The sequence below is a fragment of the Schistocerca nitens genome, chromosome 2 (genome assembly GCF_023898315.1).
Source record: "Schistocerca nitens isolate TAMUIC-IGC-003100 chromosome 2, iqSchNite1.1, whole genome shotgun sequence".
In the NCBI taxonomy this organism is placed as follows: Eukaryota; Metazoa; Arthropoda; class Insecta; order Orthoptera; family Acrididae; genus Schistocerca; species Schistocerca nitens.
The window spans coordinates 819,509,067-819,531,087 of NC_064615.1; the positions used below are offsets into that span (position 1 = coordinate 819,509,067).

Genomic DNA, 22,021 nt, shown 5'->3' on the forward strand with positions numbered 1-22,021 from the left:
CCTGTGAACTATCGCGAAAACGCCGAAGTTGGTCGAATATGCACTTCCTACTGTACTGAGCGTCTACGGAAAAAAGTTGGGACAGTGAAACTACTACTAGGTAAATGGTTGGAGGTCCACGACTCCGTAAAGTAGGATTGTGTTTCGGAGAACACTGTTCATCATATGGAGCTCCGCAGCAGACCATCCCTTCATGTTGATATGCTGACCCAATGACTGTTGATCAATGACTGTTGATCAATGGAAACGTAGCAGCCCTTGGGGTGAATCACATTTTTGCCTGTACTAGGTCGCTGGTCGTCTCCACAAACAGTCATCGAGGTGAACGGCGGCTCGGAATGCGCAGCGAGCCACGGTCGCAGGCTGATGGGAGCAGTATTATGCTACTTAGGTTACCTTCTCTTGCGCTTGCATGGGTGGGACCTGTGTTAGTAATCGAAGACACGCTGACAGCTGCGCACTACCTGCATCCCTTTATGCTTGATGGCATCCCTGACGGCGGTGTCATCTTTCAGCAGTATAATTGCCCCTTTGTGGGAGCTAGAACCACGACAAGGTGGTTTGCGGAACATTATAGTAAAGTCACGTTGATTTCCCGTCGACCAAATTCGCCTAATGTAAATTCTGTGGAATCCATCTGGGTCGCTATCGGATGCCATTACCGCGTACGCAAATCAGCGGCCCGTTATTTGAGCGCATTATACGACTTGCTTGTAGACATCTAATGCCACATACCTCCAAAAAACCTACCAACAAACTGTCGGATCCGAGGTATGCAGAATCAGTGATGTATTTCGTTCCGAAGACGGACAAACAAGCTATTAAGCAGCTGATCATAAATTTTTGGTTCATCAGTGTGTATTACACTGATTGTTGATCTGACGACGACTGAGTGCCGAACCGTGTAATCAGAAATACTAAAATGTGATCAAGATAAAAATCACTTTTTATAAGAAAGAAATTTTTAAATCCTTCAAAAGCGCACTCGGTACTAGACACGATAAACGCCAAGGGAAAGCGGCCTGTGGACATACCGTTCAGAGACGTGAAATAATGTTTTTTACGTAGCCTGATGACAAAGTGTTCTAATTGGCAACATTAGTTTTTGGTCTATCACAGTTTATCTTCCTACAAACTACTTCTGGGACAGAATGGTGTCCCTTGTCGCACGGCAAACAAGCCTACCGGTTTCCACAGAGGTGTAAAAATGAGGACCTTGGGAAGTGAGAAACAGCCGCACTGTTAGCGCATTTAACTCTGTCGTGTACGCTTGCTACCCGCATAAAAAAAATGTCCTTTAGGTGTTGCAGTCTTCAAAGCACTACGCTTAAAATCAAGTTTCTGTAACTTGAGAAAGTAGTTTTTCGAAAATGCCCTTATTTGATTGTCAACATTTAGTGCAAATATTTTTCTACATGTCATGTCTCAACATTTCAAAATTGTGAATTGGGACCAGCTGACGAGAAGTTTTCTTTTTATGTTCCTCTGCGTTTCCTCCAGCACTTTCCCCTCTCGAACAACCTCAGCGCCAGACCGTAATCTTCCTTCTTCCTGCATTTCTTCTATATTTCCTATTTTGGACAGCTAAAACAAAAATTACGCTGGAGAAACCATGTGCTCATCAAGTCTGAGCTGCTGATTTGGTTTATAGTCTCTTCTTCTCCTGAGAGAAATGTATAGGGATTTTTTTTTTAAGTAAAGCTCATGAAACAAAATTAGTCAAATCAAACCAGTGAGACGATGATCTTTTCTGCATATCCGCACATCACATTCAATTTCCAACATGCAGAGAACCCACGAAAAATATTGTGGGCGCCTCTCTAATCTGAAATGGCCCACGGGTGGCAAAGCAAAGAATAAGGACAACATACGGCGCGTCGTGAAAGCTGGCAGGCAGCTGAAAATCCGCCCACTAGGGACTCACTCCATCACTGCGGTAATTGCAGCAATGAAATACACATCGTTGGTCACGCATGGGAGCGCACAGTCACATTTAAATGCCGGAAGAGAACGCGGTGCGCTAAGTACAGGCTAACGACCGCAGTGTGGGTTTTAAATTGCTGCAGTGCGGCGCTACGAGATAGTGCTCCAGTGTGAATCCTGCAGACCGTACGCTCACATCGGCTGGGGGAACGAGGCCTCAGTTGCAAATTCTTTACAGGCAGCTCACCGGATTTCGGATATTTCACTTTCCACTAGGAAGGATATCTTCCTGGTTGAGAGGTCTCTTTGTCAATGGGACGGCAAACTCTGCTCCTCAATCTGAACCCGATGCCATTTTCAATCTTCAAAACATTTGAGATTCGATACTATGATGAAACGAAAGAACTGTTCAGATCATAGGAGATAAATTTTGCCAAAAGCAGGTAGTCCAGTGTATTTGTGGCTGCCAACGATTTTTTCAGGGCAGCCTGATTTTTGGGTTGATTTTCTCTTTGGCTCGGACACACACACTGCGCAAACATCGATAACAATCAGTAAAATATTCTGGGAGACAATCCATTATTCGCGACGATTAATACTCACTACTCGTATCAGCATCAAACGGACATGTTTCTGCAATGTCAATTCGCTTAAGAATATTTTCTTTACGTAGGTCGCTCTCACTGTTTATAAACATGGAAACTGAATTAAGGTTTACTCATCAGCTTGTTTTGAGCCACTGCTTTTCTTCTACTAGATTACGATCAATCTTACTGTTTTGTCTCCCAGCACTTCCATTTTGGTGTTGTTTACATCATATTGTCGGTTCAGATGCATTACACAATGTTCCTTAGAGCTGAATGCTCATAATAGATCGTAAAAGTGCCTAGACAGAAAAATAAGTTTACAGCATGTTACAGTGCTGACATTGACTTATTTTGCAGGCCAGTTAACACTCGTCTTTACCTAAAAAATCAAAGGAAGTATTTTTAAATGTAGCTATGTTGTCTCTTTAACGAATACTGTAGCATAAGGCTTGTGAAAGTTTATCATGAAACGATCCCCACAAAAAGAAGTGCGCAATATGATGCCTAATTCTGATGGCAGTCTGCAATTTCAACCCCGTCAAGTGATATTTGCGTATCAACACAGATTAAATTCCATTATTCGTAAATTTTGATCTTTACTGGTATCATGTCTATCACCCAGCATTCTCGCGTAATGATTCACTCTCAACATTTGTATTTAATAAAACACTTTGTTCAAATTAATTAGACTTGGTTACAGAGGTATTTTCTTACATTTGGGAAATTAGTGTTTGATCAGTATCTACATATTGTAAATGTTGTGGCCGAGCGGTTCTAGACGCTTCAAAAAAAATGGTTCAATGGCTCTGAGCACTATCGGACTCAACTGCTGTGGTCATCAGTCCCCTAGAACTTAGAACTACTTAAACCTAACTAACCTAAGGACATCACACACATCCATGCCCGAGGCAGGATTCGAACCTGCGACCGTAGCTAGGCGCTTCAGTCCGGAACCGCGCTGCTGCTACGGTCGCAGGTTCGAATCCCGCCTCGGGCGTGGATGTGTGTGATGTCCTTAGGTTAGTTAGTTTTACGTAGTTCTAAGTCTAGAGGACTGATGACCTCAGATGTTAAGTCCCATAGTGCTTAGAGCCATTTGAACCATTTTTTTTTGTAAATTCCTGGTTCATCTGCTTGACATCTCTTGCTCAGAAATCTCGTTTTATGCAGCATTTGAAGTGTTCACATGTCGATACAGACACAAGTGCAGTAGCTTACTATAGCTCCATAATGTTACCTTAAGCTACACAAGCACCTGCTGGACGGACGTAAAATTTCACCCTCAATTTCACTGTAACTGCAAACAATTGAATTTGCATTTGCTCGTAATTTACAAACATCAATTGTCAACATTGGGCGTCACCAATTTATGATAACGGAAAAATAACAATGTTGCACCGCGTACAGTTTGTGGCATTGCAAATGAGTTTTAGTGATTCGGAAAACGAACTGTGTGCGCTTGTCTTTGCTCACCCCTTCTGCCCCCTCCTCTCATTGACTACACGCTGTATGTCTCTCCCTTATAGTATAGTGGCATTTTTTTTTCTCTGTTCACCTGCAGAGCCGCGCTGGTAGTAGCTGACGTTGGCAACACTTCCATTTACTATGAACGTTAACTGTGACTCGCTGGCGTCAGACGCGAAATAGACACAGAGACTTGTCTGCGGCCGCTCTAGTAGTTGTGAGTTTGCTAAGCTGGCGGACGGCGCAGAGGGGTGACAATGGGCTGTTTGAGGCGGCTGTGGGAACTAGAACAAGAGCCGCGCCCGTACAAAGCACGCTCCCGCGGTACAGTAACTCCCCGTGACGTCCCTCCAGCGACAAGTCGCCCACATCTCCCGAAAGCTTGCTGCAAGCCGCTACGACTGCCGGCTGTGACTTCCTAGTGTGCCAGCGGCTAGAACAACGGGCAGTGCAGGCGACAAGCAAACTGCGCGTCAAACGTCGAAGCGACACAGCATTCCGTGTTCAGGTTAGCGAGTAATAGCTCTCGTCCACAACTTGGCCTGCACCTAGACAGCTACACAGATCATATAGATTTTCCTGTACCGTAGTACTGAAACAGCAGCAGCTACCTCGGTCTTGCTGATTTTTAGTCTTCATACTAAACATTTTTTGAAGACTATTTCCGACAACTGTTCAAAATGTTCAAATGTGTGTGAAATCTTATGGGACTTAACTGCTAAGGTCATCAGTCCCTAAGCTTACACACTACTTAACCTAAATTATCATAAGGACAAACACGCGCGACTGCTACGGTCGCAGGTTCGAATCCTGCCTCGGGCATGGATGTGTGTGATGTCCTTAGGTTAGTTAGGTTTAAGTAGTTCTAAGTTCTAGGGGACTAATGACCACAGATGTTGAGTCCCATAGTGCTCAGAGCCATTTGAACCATTTTTGAAGGACAAACACACACACCCATGCCCGAGGGAGGACTCGAACCTCCGCCGGGACCAGCCGCACAGTCCATGACTGCAGCGCCCGAGAGCGCTCGGCTAATCCCGCGCGGCGACAACTGTAACATATACTTTTTTAAATAGGCCCACATGACACGCAGCTGTTTAATTTTATTTCAATACAACAACCGGTTTCGGTTTACACCATCAGTACGATATCGGTATCCAGCCACACAAGGCCAGAAACAAACAGAAATGCACGAAAATTAATCAGTGATACGTAGATATTATTATTTAATCGCATATCATAGAATAATAAGAATCATGATAGAAGGTTGTATACATGGAAGAACCCTGGAGATACTAAAAGGTATCAGATAGATTATATAATGGTAAGACAGAGATTTAGGAACCAGGTTTTAAATTGTAAGACATTTCCAGGGGCAGATGTGGACTCTGACCACAATCTATTGGTATGACCTGTAGATTAAAACTGAAGAAACTGCAAAAAGGTGGGAATTTAAGGAGATGGGACCTGGATAAACTGAAAGAACCAAAGGTTGTAGATCGCATTCGGAAGGACGACGGTTCAATCCCGCGTCCGGCCATCCTGATTTAGGTTTTCCGTGATTTTCCTAAATCGCTCCAGGCAAATGCCGGGATGGTTCCTTTGAAAGGGCACGGCCGACTTCCTTTCCCATCCTTCCCTAACCCTATGAGACCGATAACCTCGCTGTTTGGTCTCTTCCCCCAAACAACCAACCAACCAAACCAAAGGTTGTAGAGAGTTTCAGGGAGATCATAAGGGAACAATTGACAGGAATGGGGGAAAGAAATACAGTAGAAGAAGAATGGGTAGCTTTGAGGGATGAAGTAGTGAAGGCAGCAGAGGATCAAGTAGGTAAAAAGACGAGGGCTAGTAGAAATCCTTGGGTAACAGAAGAAATATTGAATTTAATTGATGAAAGGAGAAAATATAAAAATGCAGTAAATGAAGCAGGCAAAAAGGAATACAAACGTCTCAAAAATGAGATCGACAGGAAGTGCAAAATGGCTAAGCAGGGATGGCTAGAGGACAAATGTAAGGATGTAGAGGCTTGTCTCACTAGGGGTAAGATAGATACTGCCTACAGGAAAATTAAAGAGACCTTTGGAGAGAAGAGAACCACTTGTATGAATATCAAGAGCTCAGATGGCAACCCAGTTCTAAGCAAAGAACGGAAGGCAGAAAGGTGGAAGGAGTATATAGAGGATCTATACAAGGGCGATGTACTTGAGGACAATATTATGGAAATGGAAGAGGATGTAGATGAAGATGAAATGGGAGATACGATACTGCGTGAAGAGTTTGACAGAGCACTGAAAGACCTGAGTCGAAACAATGCCCCCAGAGTAGACAACATTCCATTGGAACTACTGACGGCCTTGGGAGAGCGAGTCCTGACAAAACTCTACCATCTGGTGAGCAAGATGTATGAAACAGACGAAATACCCTCAGACTTCAAGAAGAATATAATAATTCCAATCCCAAAGAAAGCAGGTGTTGACAGATGTGAGAATTACCGAACAATCAGTTTAATAAGCCACAGCTGCAAAATACTAACACGAATTCTTTACAGACGAATGGAAAAACTAGTAGAAGCCGACCTCGGGGAAGATCAGTTTGGATTCCGTAGAAATACTGGAACACGTGAGGCAATACTGACCTTACGACTTATCTTAGAAGAAAGATTAAGGAAAGGCAAACCTACGTTTCTAGCATTTGTAGACTTAGAGAAAGCTTTTGACAATGTTGACTGGAATACCCTCTTTCAAATTCTAAAGGTGGCAGGGGTAAAATACAGGGAGCGAAAGGCTATTTACAATTTGTACAGAAACCAGATGGCAGTTATAAGAGTCGAGGGACATGAAAGGGAAGCAGTGGTTGGGATGGGAGTAAGACACGGTTGTAGCCTCTCCCCGATGTTATTCAATCTGTATATTGAGCAAGCAGTAAAGGAAACAAAAGAAAAATTTGGAGTAGGTATTAAAATCCATGGAGAAGAAATAAAAACTTTGAGGTTCGCCGATGACATTTTAATTCTGTCAGAGACAGCAAAGGACTTGGAAGAGCAGTTGAATGGAATGGATGGTGTCTTGAACGGAGGACATAAGATGAACATCAACAAAAGCAAAACGAGGATAATGGAATGTAGTCGAATTAAGTCGGGTGATGTTGAGGGTATTAGATTAGGAAATGAGACACTTAAAGTAGTAAAGGAGTTTTGCTATTTGGGGAGCAAAATAACTGATGATGGTCGAAGTAGAGAGGATATAAAATGTAGACTGGCAATGGCAAGGAAAGCGTTTCTGAAGAAGAGAAATTTGTTAACATCGAGTATAGATTTAAGTGTCAGGATGTCATTTCTGAAAGTATTTGTATGGAGTGTAGCCATGTATGGAAGTGAAACATGGACGGTAAATAGTTTGGACAAGAAGAGAATAGAAGCTTTCGAAATGTGGTGCTACAGAAGAATGCTGAAGATTAGATGGGTAGATCACATAACTAATGAGGAGGTACTGAATAGGATTGGGGAGAAGAGGAGCTTGTGGCACAACTTGACTAGAAGAAGGGATCGGTTGGTAGGACATGTTCTGAGGCATCAAGGGATCACCAATTTAGTATTGGAGGGCAGCGTGGAGGGTAAAAATCGTAGGGGGTGACCAAGAGATGAATACACTAAGCAGATTCAGAAGGATGTAGTTTGCAGTAGGTACTGGGAGATGAAGAAGCTTGCACAGGATAGAGTAGCATGGAGAGCTGCATCAAACCAGTCTCAAGACTGAAGACCACAACAACAACAACATCATAGAATACATCAAAATGGCAGTCCATATAATTCCTGACCCCTCTAGACTGCTAAACATATAAAAAAGCCAATTAGTATGGTTCAAATGGCTCTGAGCACTATGGAACTTAACTTATAAGGTCATCAGTTCAAATGGCTCTGAGCACTATGGGACTCAACTGCTGAGGTCATTAGTCAAGGTCATCAGTCCCCTAGAACTTAGAACGACTTAAACATAACTAACCTAAGGACATCACACACATCCATGCCCGAGGTAGGATTCGAACCTTCGACCGTAGCGGTCGCGAGGTTCCAGACTGTGGCGCCTAGAACCGTTCTGCCACACCGGCCGGCTCCAACTAGTATCTTTGCACAAAAGACGCTGTATCCAAATCACAGTTAAAACTGCACATCAGCTAAGTACACGCATGTGAAAGAGTACAAAACCAAATATGTTTATTACATGGATTACAGCTGTGACCCTTGCTATCACATGTGATGGAAAGTATTAATTTGTATCACCTGTTTATCCCTGGTTACTTTTTGTGCATTTCTCTTTGTTTCATACTTTATTTGGTTGGATACAGTTACCGCGATTATAGTGTAAACTGAAACGAGGCTGTTCTAATAAAAGACAACTAAACAGCTGCGCGTGACGCATTTGAAAAAATGCGTTACTATTCTTCCTTTTTGTGTGAGTAATAGATATGGGTTTCGTAATAATGCAAAATACCATCAGTTTGTCTTTCCTCTTTCTACCCAGACATGTTTCACATCTTTCTGCATCTTTCAGAATTCACAAAACATCACCGGTTGCTCAGCATTGCCTATGTATTGCAGCAGTTTAATACGTGAGACATTGCGCGCGCACGTGTGTGTGTGTGTGTGTGTGTGTGTGTGTGTGTGTGTGTGTGTGTGTGTGTTTATTAAACGTGTTGACACACGTATTCTTCTCAATCTTGTTTTATGCACCTCTCCGTGCTACTCTACCCTGTGCAAGCCTTGTCATCTCCGAGAAACTACTGTAACCTACATCCTTCTCAATCTGCTTAGTGTATTTATATCTTAGCATCTCGCTACGACTTTTAGCCTCCACGCTTCCCTCCAATACTAAATTGGTGATCCCCTGATGCCTCAGAACGTGTCCTACCAACCGACCCCTTCTTCTAGTCAAGTTGTGCCACATATTCCTCTTCTCCCCAATTCTATTCAATAGCTCCTCATTAGTTACGGGACCTAATCTTCAAAATTCTTCTGTAGCACCACATTTCAAAAGCTTCTATTAGATGAGAATTAGCAAACAGATAGATTTAACTTCGGCATCGGTTATAATCTTCCGTGTTGCATGAAAGAGCGCTCACAGCAGTCTAAGATACTACAGAAATATTAGCTGTCCTGCTTACCTTCCAGTACCGCAGATGTCTACAGTACCTGTGGCAGCATGATGACAGCCAGCTGTTCCTGACAAAGGCGACGAAAGTTACTTTCGAAAGCTCGAGATTTTACTCTAGTCTGACGTGCGAAATTACCGCGAATCTCCTTCCCAGCTTTCGGGTAGTACGGGTCACCTGTTTTTCATTTATATTTTAAAACAGTTTTCCAGCACAATTAGACAATTTCAATACGAAATTACCTGTTTCGGCAGTCACCTGCCATTCTCACATCTTAAAACCTTAAAACTGATGCAGTACTGCGTTCCAAGCACTGAGAAAACCACACTGTCAACTGAATTTTTTTTTATTGTGACTGATGACAGACTTTTTTCATAACAAACATTTGAACCGTTACTGACATCTGCAGTGCGACCGAAATGTCGTTCTTCCCAAAATTTATTATTTTCAATTTGTTCGGCGATGCCGTTCCTGTCACCACAGTCTCCAGCTCCACTACCGAAATCGTGTGCGCTTGCGAATCGTTTACACTTTATTATGTTTGTTACTGTATTGTAACTGTGTGTCGTATATTCTGAGGCGGAAATTACGACCCAGCCAAAAATTCACCAACACGAGCGTGGAAAGCCACCTAAAAACCACACTTAGCCTGCCACGTTAGCAGGCCAACAGTCGATATTCCACCGCGCGGGTATGACCTGGGCCTGGCTCTCCTCTCTGTTATGCAAGCTACCGAAGTTCGCCGTAAGTTATATGAGTAAGTCGGCGAAAATACCAAGAACATTTCACACATTTTATGACCTACTAGTATATCATTTTTTGCCCTATTGTGATCCTTTGGTGTGTTGTTCAACGTAATCTACGACTGTAACCAGAACACATTTTTATTTTTATCACTTCGCTTTTTGGTCTGGTGGTCTAGGTCGGGGGATCAAGTCCCGGTCGGAATACAGAATTTTCAGTCTGCCATTAAGCTATCACTGCTGTGAAGCTTTGTTAGTAACGACAGGTGATTTTGATTCCGCTTTAAATTGTCGGTCCCCTTTCCTCCATAGGATTACTAAGATCGCTTATATTTAAAAGACATGCAAAGCGCCGTAGTGGCGTCCAATTGAAACACTTGCACCAAGTCGTTGACCCTCACGAAACTTTATTATTATTATTATTATTATTATTATTATTATTATCCTACTTGACCGCTATCTCATTTCGCCAATTACAGGATATTGCTGACAGATTTGTTGATACTAGTTGATTACTTTCCCACAGAAGCGCCATCCCATTCGGTGCAAGTGGTGAACCGTGGCACAAGCTTCTTTATGCCCTCCTCGAAGAACTCTCCCGTCAGCTCCTCCCCCCACTTCAGAACCTCTTTCTGCAGTTGCTCGTCAGTTGAATACATAATTCCACTCATGTGTGTCTTTAAGGAGGTGAAAAGATGGTAATCTGCAGGCGCCAAGCCAGGGGAATTCGGGGTGGCTAAGATTGTGTGAGGACGGGCGCTGCCGTGCAACGACATTCCCCTCCTTTCGTTTTGAATGCTGTTCTCGTTTTTTTTTTATTTTTTTTAGTGTGTCACATTATCGTTGTGCACTAATAGTCTTCTCCTTAGGCATAAATTCGACTAAAATTATGCCTTTTCGGTCCCAAAATACTGGGTCATGATTTTTTTTGTGCCCCAGATTCTTTTGAATTTTTTAGCAGATTAAGAATTCATGTGACGCCACTGTGACGACTTTTTTTGTCTCAAGAGTATACTGAGCCACGCATGTTTCAACTCCAGTCACAATAGAACTCACAAAATCCTTATCTTCTAAGTTGCTGAAGAAACTCGCTTGCGCTATTGACCAGATTTCTCTTGCACTGCGTTGTCAGCTATTTTGGGACCCATCTTGCGCACTGTTTCCGGTATCCCAGTGTTTGTGTGAGTGCCTCTTATAAGAGCATTCTGGAGAGTTGTGCAAATGTCGCAGGAACTACATCCATTGTTAGTCGGCGGCCTTCACGAACAGTTTCCTCAATTTCTTGCACCAGTTCATCAGTCAAAATGGTAGATCTTCCGCTCCTCTGTTCGTCATGGACATTTGTTCTGCCTCCAGTAAGCTACCTACACCGCTTAAACACATTCGCTCTGTTTATAATATCTTCGCCGTAAACTATTCCGATTTGGGAAAAAAATTCGGTAGGTGTTCTTCCTGTCGCAAATAGGAAGCGGATCGCAGCATGTGACTCGCACTTGGCATGATTTCTTATCGAGAGCTTTCACGCAACTGGACACTGCAACGTCAGCTTACGTACTTCCTCTGGTTCAGGGGAGCCCCCCCCCCCCTCTATCACGCAGTGCTACCAACCCTTTAAAACAAAACAAAAAAAATCGGAGTCTTTTACGGTCAGGTGATAGTTAATTTTCTTAACTTGCCTCGTGATATTTCGCTAATGTGTCAGATGAATCATGTCGGATAATCAGAACTGAGACTCACAGCCGCCTCAGTAACACAGATTAACTGAGTTCCAAGCACCTGCTGCCTTGCCTAGGGAGAACAGTGGTCCTAGCACTGGCCGCTGGGCACGGCGCTGTCTCGGGCTGTCCAGACGAGGCCGCCCCCGTAATGGAAGAGTGCTGTCGCCCCCGCAGCGCGGCTCAGACAAAGGAAGGTCGCGAAACACCGCCACCAGGCAGCCGGCTCACAGCCAGCAGCGTTTCTCTCCGCTACCACACACATACCAAGACTGTGACTGCCAGTTCCTTATTACTGACCGGATTTTCCGTTAGCGTGATTTGGTGAAATAAGCGTGCACCCTACACAAAAAAAATGTTTCAAATGGCTCTGAGCACTATGGGACTCAACTTCTGAGGTCATCAGTTCCCTAGAACTTAGAACTACTTAAACCTAACTAACCTACGGACATCACACACATCCATGCCCAAGGCAGGATTCGAACCTGCGACCGTAGCGGTCTCGCGGTTTCAGACTGTAGCGCCTTGAACCGCACGGCCGCTCCGGCCGGCGCACCCTACACAATTAACGACAAAATGACCAGAGTATCTGAAATGGTAACCGTTGCCACTCATAATGTATCTACATAAAATGCGTTTCGAGACGTAATGTCACTCATCACCTACACCTGAGGGGGCGTTCAGTAAGTAATGTACCACAATTTTTCCTGAAAGGTGCGAGATCCGGGCTGCGGGGTGGATGAGGAAGAACAGTCCAATGAAGTTTCGTGAGCTCCTCTCGGCTGTGTAGACTTTTATGTGGCGCTGTGTAGTCATGGAGAAAGATAAGTTCATTAGAATTACCTCGCATGAGACTGTCCAGCTTTTCAAGATTCACAGCTGTGTTCAGTCGGCCGGCACGCGGGAGATCGGACAGGGTTGCGCGACCTTGTTGCGATGATGAGACGACTCGCCGTGCTTTTGTTCACTACCAGATCTCTATAGACATTCTGCAAGCGTCTCCGAATATCTGCGATGCTTTGGTTTCTCAGTGAGACGATCTACGCTTGGAACGCACCTCCGTTCCGGACGCCATTTTGAAGCCTACGTGAGCGCCACCACGTATCTAAAGTTAATGAAACTGCAGGGGCTGTAGCGGGAATATTCTATGATGTTCCACAACATGGTTCGAATATTTCTCACTCTTATGCCACTCGTAGAAGATGGGGAAAAAGCTACTGTTACATACAAAAAGGTGTGGCTGAGTGGTTGAGTCCTAAATTACAGCTCCAATGGTCTTTAGTTCAATCCCAAGTCAGTCCTAGAACCTTTGTCACTTATTTCTTTCACTTCAGGCAATATAAATATATGCTGAGTGGTTTGGAGTTCACGTTAAACTGTATGTCAGCTGTATCTGGCTGAAGGTAAGACGAACGTGAAGAATACGAACATCCGTAATAACGTTTGAACCAACTTGGGATTGATTCCAGCTTTCGTATACGACACTCATCCGGGACCCGAGTTCGAGTCTCGGTCCGGCACACGGTTTTAATCTGCCAGGAAATTTCATATCAGCGCACACTCAGCTGTAGAGTGAAAATTTCACTCTAGAAACATACCGCAGGCTGTGGCTAAGCCATGTCTCCGCAATATCCTTTCTTCCAGGAGTGCTATTTATGCAAGGTTTGCAGGAGAGCTTCTGTGAAGTTTGGAAGGTACGAGACGAGGTACTGGCCGAATTAAAGCTGTGAGGATGGGGCATGAGTCAGGCTTGGGTAGCTCAGGTGGTAGAGAACTTGCCCGCGATAGGTGAAGGTCCCGAGTTCGAGTCTCGGTCCGGCACACAGTTTTAATTTACCAGGAAGTTTCATTCTACCAACTTTCCTCTTCGAAAGTGAAAGCATTTTGTTGACGCCGACCTATATAGGTAGAAACGATCATCATAATAAAATAAGGGAAATCAGAGCTCGCACGGAAAGATATAGTAGTTCTTTTCTTTCCGCGCGCTGTTTGAGAATGGAATAATACAGAGTGTGAAGGCGGTTCGATGAACCTTCTGCCAGGCACTGAAGTCTGATTTGCAGAGTAGACATGCAGACGTATATGTGGCGTCGAAGAGTGGGCGGAGCGCTGGCGAGTGGGAAGGGGGGGGAAGGGGAGGGGGGAGGTGTTAGTCGCTGCTAGTGAGTCTTAACGAGACAACGTAAGCCTCATGGCCGCGAGCTGTTTTTACCTCGTACACAAAATGAATGGGAAGTTCTAGTGCCACGCTGCCAGTGTTATTCCTTGCCGAGCCCACTCTTGGAGCCCTCCGCGAGAACGAAGAGACCGAGAACCCGTTTACGAGCGCGCCGGTACAGTGCCGCGCGCAAGGTAATCTCGGCGCGGGGAAAGCGATGGTGGCGCGAGAGCGGGACGACACTCCCTGGCGACGACAGTTGCCGGCGAGCGCGTGGGCGGACGGGCGTGCCGTGATTTACGGGAACAATTACACGGGCCGGGCAGCGCGGGCCGCTCTCACCTGAAGCGGTTTATGATAATACGGCCATTCATCGCCCCGTAATGACACGGCGTGCCCCGCCACCACTCTAATGAGATCAACAAGACGCTGGGGTCGACGCCACCCGCCGCGACCGCCACGCGCGACACACAAACAACTAAATTATACGCACCGCGTTTTCCCACCTAAGCGACCCCTCTTTGTTACCAGCTCTACTCGCAGTACACGCAGGTGAACAAGCGGAATCCATCTTCCTAGATTTCCGATAGGCGTTCACCACTGCATTTACCAAAGAAAATTCGCCAATTGCTTTCAGAACTTACACACATCAAAAAAAGTTTTGCATCACCCCGGTTCCCAGAACTCCTGAAGACAGACGTTTACTGTGGATATTGTATTTGACTGTTCAAAGATGTCACTAAACCCGCCCAAAGGTGTAAACAAAATGGTTCAAATGGCTCTGAGCACTATGGGACTTAACATCTGACGTCATCAGTCCCCTAGAACTTAGAACTACTTAAACCAATCTAACCTAAGGACATCACACACATCCATGGCCGAGGCAGGATTCGAACCTGCGGCCGTAGTGGTCGCGCGATTCCAGACTGTAGCGCCTGCAACCGCTCTGCCACCCCAGCCGGCAAGGTGTAAACAACCATGCATAAATAGCGCCTATTAAACGGAGGGGGTTCGACAGCCGATCAGTTCCAGTCATTCCGTCAGGTAGGAGGTACACGGCTCGTGTTGTCTGTAGTTAAACCATGCCTAGATGGTCAATACCGCGGTTCGATCGCGTCCGGGCTCTCAACAAGGGAAGTGCCCAGGCGTCGCGAACCAAAGCGATGTTGTTCGGACATGGAGGAGATACTGAGAGACAGGAACTGTCGATGATATGCCTCGCTAAAGCTGTCCAAGGGCTACTACTGCAGTGGATGACAGATACCTACGGATTATGGCTCCGAGCAGTCCTGACAGCAACGCCACCATGTAGAATAATGCTTTTCGTGCAGCCACAAGATGTCGTGTTACGACTCAAACTGTGCGCTGCATGATGCGCAACTTCATTCCCGACGTCCATGGCGAGGTCCATCTTGCAACCACGACACTATGCAGCGCGGTACAGAAGGGCCCAACTACATGTCGAGTGGACCGCTCAGGATTGGCATCACGTTCTCTTCACCGATGAGTGTCGCATATGCCCTCAACCACACAATCGTCGGAGACGTGTTTGGAGGCAACCAGGTCAGGTTGAACGCCTTAGACACACTGACCAGCGAATGCACCAAGGTGGAGGTTCCCTGCTGTTTTGGTGTGGCATTATATGGGGCCGACGTACGCCACTGGTGGTCATGGAAGGCGCCGTAACGGCTGTACGATACGTGAATGCCACCCTCCGACCGATAGTGCAACCATATCGGCAGCATATTGGCGAGGCATTCGTCTTCAAGGACAACAATTCGCGCCCCCATCGTGCACATCTTATGAATGACTTCCTTCATGACGACTACATCGCTCGACTAGAGAGGCCAGCATGTTATCGAGACATGAACCCCATCGAAAATGCCTGGGATAGATGGAAAAGGGCTGTTTATGGACGAAGTGACCCACCAACCATTCTGACGGATCTACGCCGAATCGCCGTTGAGGAGTGGGACATTCTGGGCCAACCGTGCCTTGATGAACTTGTGGATATTCAGCCACGGCGAATACAGAAATGCATCAATGCAAGAGGACGTGCTACTGGATATTAGAGGTATTGATAAGACTTCGGTCTTATCACTCGTCATGATTTTTTTCCAGCAAAGAATTGTCAGCGTTTTGCATTTATAGCAAGTCACGACAGGCGTCCACCCGTCGTCATTCTTGTTTGGAAGTCAAGGTGCCGGCGGGGGTGGCCGAGCGGTTCTAGGCGCTACAGACTGGAACCGCACGAGCGTTACGGTCACAGATTCGAATCCTGCCTCGGGCATGGATATGTGTGATGTCATTAGGTTAGTTAGGTTTAAGTATTTCTAAGTTCTAGGGGACTGATGACTTCAGAAGTTAAGTCCCATAGTGCTCAGAGCCATTTGAACCTTCTTTTAACTCAAGGTGCGCGGGACAAACAAACATTTTGGAGAGTGTGTTGAACACTTGATTTAGAGATGTTGCTGCAACTGCGATTCTTCAACACACCGTCGTCGACACACTACTGTCCCGCGTCCACTGCTTAACACTGTCGCCTTACAACAGACTGGCCGAATGCACGTCTCTTGTTGGCAGTTGTTAGTTGAAGCTGCCACCATATTTACAGTGCTGGTGTCCCTTATATGTCAGGAGTAAAGCCAGTCCCTGAACTTTTCTGGCGTACGATATAGATACACATATACTTGAAATCGATTGGTCAGTATCACTCTGATAACCTGTAAATTAGCACAAAGCAAAGTTTAACTTGTATAACAAAAGTTGAAATTTTCAGCGCTGAAAAGACTTCTGCATGTAAAATATCTATTTCGCCAAGCACAGGTTTCTTGTACTAAGTTTCCTTATATGACGTTTTCAGGAAACCAAAATGGCATTCAGTTCGCCATTGACACCTACTGTTTGCCTGTTTACCACAATGCTTGCTCATGCTCGTACAGATGCATAAACAAGGTACCTGCAAAGGCAGTCTACTGCGATTATCAATGAAAAAAAAAATTGCAAATTTTCTTGGACCTACAGTCATTGTCTTAATGTTGGTGTGAGTATACCTGACTTCTTTGTATCGATCGAAAAAAAGAGCAAAATAACTGCTATCTAGTTACACAGGTAAATCAACAACAATTTCAGAAATCTTATATTTAGCCTCAGTTATAGCGAAAAAAAAAAGGAAATTTATGGGTTACAGTCGTAACGGGCGATATCGGGCTAAAAGTGTTACTCAGTTCAGCGTAGCTGGATACGACGCTGTTATTGTAATAGCACTACGTATTAGCGCCTGCGCAGCTGCTAATTACTTTCCTCTTGCCTCTGTAGCTCATCGACGTAATTACCAGCGACTACACGATATTAAAAGCAACACGTGTCTGACGGGAAAATGAGACGTGTCAACTTTGTCTTCTGGACTCAGTATCAGCCAAGAAAAAGTAACTGTGACAAAGACTGTGTTATGCGACAAACTGTTATCGTATACATAAATTTTACAGCGAAAGTTTTGTTGTATAAAAGTATAGCTACATGTACACACACACACACACACACACACACACACACACACACACAGGAAACACGGAAGCAAGTTCCGCCTTCTCTCCACTTCTCTCGTTACATTACAAATGGGTGAGGCGTCAGTCGCTTAGCGAACACGGCAGTATAAAAGCAGACGGGTGTTAGTGGGCCAGGAGAAAGCTTTCGCAGGTAACAGCTGTGCAGAGTGGGGCAGAAGTCTGCGACCTTGCGCACAGCGCACGCCACGCACCTTTACCGTACGAGGCTGTCCCGGATAGCCGCCTCCAAATGTAGCCAGCACCGTGTACGATTCACCTTGCGGGCATACCACTCTGCATCCTGATCTGCACTTTCCAAGGTCAGTTACCAGCTGATATCCCTGACCGCTCACAGGCAACAGTGCGCTTGGCATCTATGGAGCCAACGCAAAAGGGTGTAGGTAGCTCAGTGGTTAGGTGTCAGAATACAGGTCCAAAGATCCGGTGTTCGATCCCTGGTCAGTTTATTAGATATCACTTCTCTCACCAGCCGAGACCGTGTTCAACTATAGTCCCTCCCCCTCCCATGTTTGCTGGATACGTCTGTTTCAAAGGTCAGAGGAAGGCGAAGGACAAAAAAATGGCTCAAATGGCCCTGAGCACTATGGGACTTAACTTCTGAGGCCATCAGTCCCCTACAACTTAGATCACTTAAAGCTAACCGACCTAGGGACAACACACACATCCATGCCCGAGACAGGATTCGAACCTGCGACCGTAGCGGTCGCGCGGTTCCAGACTGTGGCGCCTAGAACCGCTCGGTCACTACGGCCGGCGGCAAAGGACATCTCAACTGGGACAGGACCATGCCTGCAAAACCACTGTGCCGTCGGTATGGTGATAACTTTACCAAATTCATAGTGTACTAAACAAATTTGCAGGGCACATAGTGAATACGTCAACTTCAGTTACCAGTGAGATAAGGTTTATTTGTATTCCACTAATAACTACACTGGACCAAAACTACTGGCAAATCCCAGTATTTAAATTAATCTTATATATGCATTGTGGTAGATATGTGATCTGCACACTCCTTGACAAGTTCGGAGGAAGAAGGTAAGGCTTCCCATTAGTCTTCTCTTTGGTAACTGTTCCAGTGCATCAGGAATTCCAATTTAGAGAATTTAGGGCATTTAACGTCTCTTTTGTAAGGAACGCGATTATGGTTGCAAATATGGCAGTATCTGGTGTATATACGGAAAGCTATGTTTCATCATAATTAGGAATCAAAAACTTCCCCATATGCAGCAAGGTGAACCGAGCTACCGTTGAGAAGAGAACCCCCTTCAGTAGTACCACCTTAGCAAATTTGGGTTCGTGGGCGACACTTTATATATATAGGGTGGTCCATTGATCGTGACCGGGTCAAATATCTCACGAAATAAGCATCAAACGAAAAAACTACAAAGAACGAAACTCGTCTAGCTTGAAGGGGGAAACCAGATGGCGCTATGGTTGGCCCGCTAGATGGCGCTCCCATAGGTCAAACGGATATCAACTGCGTTTTTTTTTTTTTAAATAGGAATCCCCATTTTTTATTATTTCCCTATCTTTGCCATATTCGAGTCAAGTATTCAGTCTAAAAATAACGTAGGCGCTTTTTTTCCCCCACCAGAATGTATCTTTCCTTGCCCAGACTGAGAGGGGGTCAGTTCGAGATCTCAGACCATAGTAGATATCTGATCGTTTCAGACAATTTGCGAAAAGCTGTGAATGTCGCGGAAAAATGGGAGTGGGAGGGGAGGCTTTGATAAGGAGGTTCCTGGTTGGGAACATGAGGGCACACATCTACATCGTAATAGTCAATGTTATATACGACTATGTGACCGAATACGTTACTGCAATGATAAGTATTCTTTAAACATCTACGTAGAGAGACCGTGCATTAAAATTACGCTCATTTCTTTCAGAGATGTTGCAGCAGTCATTATCTCGACGAAGAACCCTCCGCCACGAACCCCACAATCATTTACAGAGGGCAGATGTAGATGTCAAGATGCTGAACAACTCTCATCTGGCCACTATGATTTAGGTTTTCCTCATTCATTTGATTCAAATGGCTCTAAGCACTATGGGACTTAACATCTGAGGTCATCAGTTCCCTAGACGCAGAACTACTTAAACCTAACTAACCTAAAGGCATCACACACATCTATGCCCGAGGCAGGATTCAACCCTGTGACCGTAGCAGCAGCGCGGTTCCGGGCTGAAGCGCCTAGAACCTCTTGGCCACTGCGTCCAGCCGTAACGTAATGGTTCAGCATATAAAACGATTGCTGATAACTTTCCCCTTCCCTTGCTCCGAACGCGTGCTCCTTCAGTCACGCTCTCGACTTCGACGCAAAGTTTAAATTGTACCTTTTGATTTGGGAGTATGGGGACAGTTTCCGTCCTTTATTTTCTGTGAAGTGGACTACGGTGGACGTCTTCAGAGAGAAGCAAATCATGGTCGGTGTCTTTGCTGTCCCCGCCCAAAGTGTAAGGTTTAAGGCCAGTCACACGCAGACGCTGCCAAGAGCAATTCACTGGACAGTTCAGACTGGACGGGTGGTGGGTGTGAGTAAGGGAAGTAGACGGACGACACAGAGATGTGGGAGGGGGGGGGGGAGAGGGAGAGGGAGAGAGAGAGGGAGAGAGAGAGAGAGAGAGAGAGAGAGAGAGAGAGAGGGGGGGGGCGATAAGGGAGAGAAGGGCGGAGGAGGTGGGGGTATGTGGAACATCGCCAGAGCGGCAGAACTGTGCGGAACCCATTAAGCGGACTTGGTGAGGTCTAGCAGTAACGGCGTGGCTAGCGCCCGCAGGCCGCGTGTTGGTAGGATCGGCATCGGAAAGCCCGGGCCCCCCCCCCTATCCCCACCCTGCCCTACCCTCCAGCAGGCTGGACGGCTTCCAGGGGAGGAGATGTTGAGGTCGATAGCCGACCGGGAACTGGGTCGGCCATGAATCACCGAAGCCAGGAGCCCAGCCACCCTAGTACAGTACGGAGACGTCGCGTCGTCTCTGCAGTGCCGCCGTACCCAGTTCCATGATTCGATGGCTTGTCACTGGACGTGGGTTCGAAAGCCCGGTTGGATCGTGCCAACAGCACTGCAATTCATACAAAGTAATCGCAGTTCTCTCTTAATAACGCTGCACCAGGATGCGATATCCTCAAAACTGATCGAACATACACACACAATTTACTACTGTTTTTGTGTCTCAAGTTTGTGTTGTTGTTGTATAGTTTCAATACGTGCTCAGAAATCAATGTGGGATTGTGCCTTCTGTAGATTAAGCGTGCTGTTCGTTGTTGGTACTTGCTTCTGTCGAGGCCGAATTAATGTTGCTGCTACCTCAGCTGCCAATACAATCAGAGTACAGCAGTACGCCACACTTCGCGTCTATCTATCGCTTGAGCCTTGTCCCGCAGTTACGTAGGGTCAGCCATCGTTAATCGGATTTGGCATGTTAATGGTTAAGGGGTGGCCGGATGCCCGCCACACTTCTAGTCCCAGTCTAGAAATTGCAGTGTATGTAACCAGCCGATCAGAGAAAATTGGATTCTGATTTAAAACTTCGGGAATAACAAACAATTTATTACATAGATTCAGAAAACTTCTGACTCGTCCCATACTGTCGCCCTTTTTTGTTGTCTACTAATTACTTATCAGTAATATTACAATTCCAAGGAATAAGTTCATTATCATCAGGTTTGAATGCCCAACCAAACACACACACACACACACACACACACACACACACACACACACACACATTTTCCACGCTAAATGCCTACGTTTCACCACTTTTACAAAATTTCAGGACTCTGGACTTACCATTATTCTTCTAGCGTTTTTTTTTTTTTCGAGTAGTTCTGCTTCTTTCGCTTGTTAGCACCACCACGGAGCCTTAGCACAAGGTGTAAAATAGATTCTTTCTGGATGTTATAACCATACAATGTTCGGCCATCTTCCAGCCGCTAACTAAATGATGTTCTAAGGGCTTTCCTTCTTATCTTGGATTCCGGCTCTAACGTTTTCGATTGTATCTGAAGCTTCTACCTCTACCCTGATAGTCTTATCCGTCGAAGTCTTCAGGAATGTCTGTATTTTCGAGTCTTGATCCAAAAGTTAATAATACAAAATAAAATGACTACACTGATTTGATTGGGAGTTTCATGCATCCCTTTTTTCATTTCGAATTCCTTACGAAAAAAGAACTTTTTCCTTTCTCAGGATGAATTACGCGGGAATGAAGAAAAATGTAGGTACTGGCAGTGGGATTCGATCCAGAACCATCGCACTTGTGAAACTCAGCTCTTAGTCTTCGGCTGCAGACTACACAAAGTACAAAAGCATCTCTAAAATTTTCAAAGCAAATTTTATCGAAAACAGTTGAGAGTTACGTCTTCCTGTTTACGTATGATGAAGTTCTGGTCGTGCCCCACACACGAATCAAATCGGTGAAGGGAAGTTCGTATGGTGCCTTTGTAAGCACGATACGATGTATGTTAGTTGATGGACGTAGAGCTTGGTGTGACATTTACATTTACATGTACAAGACAACTACTTCAAGTATTTGTCAGAGGGTGCATAGAACCACTTTTAGATTTTTTTTCTCTACCGTTGCACTCCCAAACAGCACGATTGTAAATGAACATCGAACTATCTGTAGAAAGTATGGTTTCTCTTACTTTACCACGACTGTCATTTCTCCCTGCGTGGATGAGCGTGGCATTCGGAGAAACAAGATG

At 45.3% G+C, this 22,021-nt stretch overlaps 1 protein-coding gene across 2 annotated transcripts in view; it reads right to left on the reverse strand.

Moving 5' to 3' along the window:
* LOC126237077 (rap1 GTPase-activating protein 1) overlaps positions 1–22,021 on the reverse strand; it is a 165,487-nt gene that overhangs the window by 67,727 nt on the left and 75,739 nt on the right. The gene's annotated exons all lie outside the window — the stretch shown is intronic.